This window comes from Alexandromys fortis, unplaced genomic scaffold, assembly GCF_014885135.2.
Source record: "Alexandromys fortis isolate MF-2015 unplaced genomic scaffold, M_Fortis_MF-2015_v1.1 scaffold_233, whole genome shotgun sequence".
Lineage (NCBI taxonomy): Eukaryota > Metazoa > Chordata > Mammalia > Rodentia > Cricetidae > Alexandromys > Alexandromys fortis.
Window position 1 is genome coordinate 1,234,628 of NW_026068146.1, and position 6,000 is coordinate 1,240,627.

The 6,000-nt window shown below is 47.0% G+C and overlaps 1 protein-coding gene across 1 annotated transcript in view; it reads right to left on the reverse strand.

Annotated features, from left to right (window-relative positions):
* Positions 1 to 1,617, reverse strand: part of Usp54 (ubiquitin specific peptidase 54) — a 99,253-nt gene extending 97,636 nt beyond the window's left edge. Inside the window, exon 1 of the mRNA XM_050127017.1 lies at positions 510 to 1,617. The gene's annotated coding sequence lies outside the window, so the exon portion shown is untranslated. The remainder of the gene's footprint in view (positions 1 to 509) is intronic.
* Positions 1,618 to 6,000: the final 4,383 nt, after the last annotated feature.

Genomic DNA, 6,000 nt, shown 5'->3' on the forward strand with positions numbered 1-6,000 from the left:
GAAAAGAACCTCTCCAACTAATACTAGTTTACCCAGACTACTCTTTCACAAGTCCAGAGTGTTGGTTTATTGGCTATTTCTTTGGCAAGGGGAACAGGAAGCTGGGAGGGTCCGGGACGCCACCTTTCCCGCCACGCCATTTAGGACGCAGGTGCTGGCCCAGACCAGCCTTAGGAGGAGCGGGGTCCCTTTTATCCGGTTCTGAGTCTCCTTAGCCTCTCAATTCCCAACACACATACCCCTCTCCGCTCCTTCCCCGCCTCTTGAACCCAATTCTACCCGGGTCTCCCCGCCCAACCCCACCCCGCCCCCGGAGCGGCACCAACCCTCCACGCCTGCCCCAGCTCAGAAAGGCGCCGGGTCCCGGTGCCCACAGAACGGTTGTCCCTCCCAACACGTCACCCCGGGATGCAGGTCCCCCGAGGCCCGACCTCCGCACCCCCTCCCCCGGCGCTACCCCTGCACCCCCGTTTCCGTCGGCCCCGCCCCCCTGAGAGTGTCGCACTCACCGCTCCCGCGGTCGCATCCTTAACCGCCGCGGCTGCTATAGCTACAGGGAGCCAAGGCAACCGGCTCTCGCGATACTTCCCTCAGCGACAGCGAGAACTGTGAAAAAGAGACTCGCAGGAAAATGAGTCCAGGGATTGACGGCTGAGGATGTCTCGCGATAGTGATGTATAAGATGGCGGCTGCGGGGCGGTTCAGGGTTAGCTGGGAAAGAGTTGGAGCTAGGACGCGGGCGACGACGAAGCTGCTCTGACGGAGTCGAAGAACGCCTGCCGGCCCACCGGTGGTCTGTTCCCCCCGGGACAGTTATGGCCAACAGTACACCGAGATAAACTCAGGCATGTGCATGTGCTCGCCCTCTGCGAACTCCTCATCAAACTGAGAACTGTTTTCCTTTTACCTCAGGTTCCGTTTCCCTGACATTTTCCTTTCTTGTCGAACTGTTAGCGATGGAGTAGATAGGCCCGAGGTTGAGCTCCCCATCGTCTCGTAACCTTCAAGAATTTGTCATTCGTTCTTTTTCTATCCTCCTCTGCCAAACTTGGCTTCTCTGGAAAGTTTATCCCAGGTGCCCCGCCCCATCAATTTTCGAGACCAAAATAGGAAGTAAATCACACACACACACACACAAACAAGGATGAAAGAATGAAAAAAAAAAAAAGCAGCCCTAGGTGTTTAGCCTTGGGATGCAGAGTGAGAAGTGCCCTAGTGGATTGCAAGGCAGTCACGTCCTTAGCGACTCTCTGGACACGGGCTGGCTTTGCTCTCATGAGACCAGTAAAGCAAGCCTCCGAAACAAAAGGGTTTTAGGAACATTGGTCAACAGGGAAAAATGAAACACAAGGGAATGAACATAGAATAGAAATTTGAAAGTTTTTTTTTTTTTTGCTTTTTGAAGCCTGTGAGTAGTTTTCATGAGGTGCTTTAATCTAAACCAGTTTTCTCTAGTACAAATATATTGCTAACCACAGTGTGCAACTTAAATTTTCCACTTGCCATGTTTACTAAATTAATTACGAAAATTAATTTCGCTAGTATGTTTAACCACTTCAATTTGTAATCAGGCTAGGAGTAGTGGCACACGCCTTTAAATCCCAGAAGTTGTTAGGGAGAGTCAAGTGGATCTCCTGTGAGTTCCAGGTCACGCTGGTCCCCAGCGGAGGGAAAAATCAATTTGGAATCAGTCTTTTAATTTTTTTGTTCATTCGGGTGTTAGCGGTGGTTTCTTTTAATTTAAGACAGGGTCTCTGGGCAGTGGTGGCGCACTTGGGAGAAAGAGGCAGGTGGATCTCTGAGTTTGAAGCCAGCCTGGTCTACAAGAGCTAGTTCCAGGACAGGCTGAGAGAAACCCTGTGAAAAACAAAAACAAAAAAGACAGGGTTTCACTGTGTAGCTCTGACTAACGTAGAACTCACAGAGATCCACCTGCCTCTGCCTCCCAAGTGCTAGGACTAAAGTCCTGCTATGCCACATCCAGACAAGATTGTTTCGAATCCCATGTATAGGGGCTGGAGGGAGATCTTAGGTAAAGAGCATTTGTTGAGAACTAGTTCTTGGACAGGACCAGAGGATCTGACACCTTCTTCTGGCTAATGAGGATACTGCATGCATGAAGTACACAGACATGCTGGCAAAACATCCACACGCATTAAAAAATGAGTAAATAAAACTTGTAAAATATTTATTTTGGCCGGGCAGTGGTGGCACACACCTTTAATCCCAGGACTCAGGAGGCAGAGGTGGGTGGATCTCTGAGTTTGAGGCCAGCCTGGTCTACGAAGCAAATTCTAGGGCAACCCAGAGCTGTTACACAGAAAAACTGTCTGGGGGGAAAAAAAAAAAAGAAGAAGAATTTATTTTGTATTTATGCCACATCTCAACTTTGGTAACGTTTGGAAACTTTTGATGAGCCCAGTATTCATATGCAGCTAGTGAATGTGTGGGGGCCAGCCATGATAATCTAAATCTGGGCAGGTCAACCAAAGGAAGTTCTTTACTTCCAGCCATTATCACCGGGGACTCTGGCCATCTGTAAATTTAAATAAGAGGCCTGAGTCTCAGTAGTTTATCTGGTAGCTGGAAAGAACCACAAGCTGAGATTACCCAACCCCCACCACTGTAGACAGGATCACCTGCCAGCGCACCTCACCAGGAAACCCCTAGACAAATGTCAGCCAGTCAGGGGTCCTGAACCTCAGAAACCTCTCACCCCCACCTTTACTACTATAAAACCCTACTCTAAGTGAGCTCAGGGCTCTCCAGTTATTCCAATACGTTGGACATGCAGAGAGACCGAGTTTGCAAACTTGATTAAAATAAAGGTTCTTTGCTTTTACATATGGTACTCAGTCTCCTCTGTTGGCTTTTGTGGGGACCCCACGGATTTGAGCACAACAAATGCAGCACTGTGCAGCATAGACTTAGTCTCTGCAGTACTGAATGAGCACTCTACCAGAGGAGTAACATCATGGGTATATGATTTATAATTGTTAACTCAGAGGTTTCAGAGACTAGGTATTTCACAACAAAAGCTAAGCTATGTAAGAGAAGAGGTAGTGAGTACTAGAACCCACTAGGAATCACAAACTCCTAACCAAAAGGACTATTTCTCTCAGATTTTTGTCTGTTTGTGTTTGTTTTGATTTTCTAGAGAGAGAATTTTCTAGCTCTGGATGTCCTAGAACTCACTATGGAAAACAAGCTAGCCTCAAACTTAGAGGTCTGCCTGCCTCTGCCTCCCAAGTGCTAGTACAGCAGACTAAAGGTGTGCACCACTATGCCAGGTTTCTCCTGAGTTTTAAAACATGCTTAGTCAGTTTTCTCCTTCCACTGTGTGGATCTGGAGGATGGAACTTGGGTCATCAGGCTTACACATCTAGCCAGTAAACCATCTCACCAGCCCCAGCCAACCCTTAGGTTTTTGCTTGTTGTTTTTTGTTTTGGAGCAGGGTCTCAATATGTACCCCGGGCTATCCCGGAATTAACTATATAGACCAGGTTGACCTAGAACTCACAGAAAACCACCAGCATATGCCTCTCACATGCTGAGGTTAAAGATGTGTGCCACCATGTCCAGCTAGCCTTAGTTTTTAAGACAGGATCTCGTGTAGCTCAGAATGGCCTTTCACACTATGCCTTTCAGTCAGACTAGACTGAAATGTATTGTCTTCCTACCTCTTCCTCCAGAATGCTTAGATTACAGGCATACACTACTGTGCCCAGCTGCAAAAGCCACTGTAATGGAAAAATTAAAAATGCTGCAGGATTCCCAGTGGCAGCAGGCAACAGAAACACTGCAGGTCCCCAAGCAGTGGTAGTGGGCCATGTGGCAGCAGGCAGTAGGCCCTGAGAGCAGCCAGTCCCTGGCAGGGATGGCGCACGAGACCACGCTGGGCTGCAAGTCTCCAAAGGCAGCTGATCCTGGGCGGCAGGCCACATGGCAGTAGTGGATGACAGACAGATAGGCACGCCATGCAGAGTGAGGTTAGATATTTATTTAGTGGTTATGGAAGGGAGGGGAGAAGGGGAGATAAGCAGAGAGGGAAGGGGGGGAACCGAGAGACAGAAGCTGCCTCTCCGAAAGGGAGCTAGAAAAGAGAGAGAACTCAGGCTGGAAGCTGAAGATCAGCCTGTCTCAGCAGATGGGGGAAGGAGTGGGCGTGACTTGTCTCTTAAAGAGACAGAACAATCATTACAGCCACATTTAAACCTATGGTAAAGGGATGGAAAAACCTGAGAAAGTGATTCAATTTCTATCTGCATCCTATATATGGATGCACTTTTATATATTAGGCCACTATTGCTGCTTCTGAACATAGTCTGTCTTCTAATTAGACTTGCCTACAAAAGATAATTTCACAGTCACTCCAGCTTCCTGTAATTTTTTGAATCGTCTCATGATTTATTTTTCTCATGGTTTCTTCTTTTTTTTTTCAACTTCAGAAAAATCTGATCTTGAAAAATACTCAGTTTCTAGGTTTTCAGTGATTAGCAGATGCTGGTCACCCTCTGCCCACTTTAAGGAATTAATTTAATAATTACTTCATGATTGATTATGAAAGCTCTTTATTATATGGGAGTATTTATACCTCCTTGGCCTAATGTAGAACCTATAATAAACAGTAGGCATACAATAAACATATGATAAAGAATGCAGGGGCTGGAGAGATGGCTCAGAGGGTAAGAGCATTGCCTGCCAAAGGTCCTGAGTTCAATTCCCACCAACCACATGGTGGCTTCCAAGCATCTGTAATGAGGTCTGGTGCCCTCTTCTGGCCTGCAGACATACACACGGACAGAATATTGTATACATAATAAATTAAAAAAAAAAAAAAAAAGAATGCAGCCTGGTGGTTGTGGCACACGCCTTTATTCCCAGCACTCAAGAGGCAAATGGATCTCTGTGAATTCAAGGCCAGCCTGGTCTACAGAGCAAGTTCTAGGACAACCTACAGAAACCCTGTCTCAAAAAAACAAACAAAAAAGAATAGACACAGAAACTCAGCAGTTAAGGGTTAAGGTCTGCTCTTCCAGAGGACCTGAATTTGGTCATCAACATGAGTGGCTCACAAACCCTTGTTCTAGGGGATCCAACACTCTCTTCTAGCTGTAAGGGCACCTGCACTCATGAGTACACAATACATAGACACATACACATAATTTAAAATAACTTTTTTAAAAAAGGAACACACCCCCTGTTCCAAAGGCCAAGGGATTATTTCAGAAAAGGAGGGAAAACGATTTTGAGAGCAATGGATGACTACAAGGTAACACTGTCTCTTGATGCAGCAAGACTGCTGCCATAGAAACTCACGGTAGTGTGACAGCATGCAAGAGGCCCACGGTAGCCCAAGTCAGACCAAATCCCAGCATGGAGACGGGAGTTTGGCACAAAGTCCCACCCTAGTCAAGGAAGAACTGGCATTGTCAGATTCTGGGAGAGGGGAAATCAGTTTTCTCTAAAAGTGTATGTAGCCCGTGATAAGTCACTCAGGCTTCAGTGAAAGACTACACATCCAAGATTATTTGGGCAGCATAAGCTGGCCTTGATGTGGGGGGAAAGATACAAAGCTAGGTGCTAGAAAAAGGGGCTGGATCTGGGAAGCGTTGGAAAAGAAAGGTGATTATGACTGTACAAAATTCTCAAAGAACTAATAAGAAAGAAGGACTGTAGATGGCAGAGCACTCGACTATGACGCCTATATCCAGAGAAAGGTGCAAGTGCAGACACTGAGTATAGCTGGTAGAGTGCTCACAGCCCTGGGTTTGGTCCCTAGCACTGCATAAACAAGCCATTGTGATTAAGTGCTATAATCAGCACTTAAGAAATGGAAGCAGGCCGGGCGGTGGTGGCGCACGCCTTTAATCCCAGCACTCAGGAGGCAGAGGCAGGCGGATCTCTGGGAGTTCGAGGCCAGCCTGGTCTACAAGAGCTAGTTCCGGGACGGGCACCAAAGCTACAGAGAAACCCTGTCTCAAAAAAACAAAACAAAA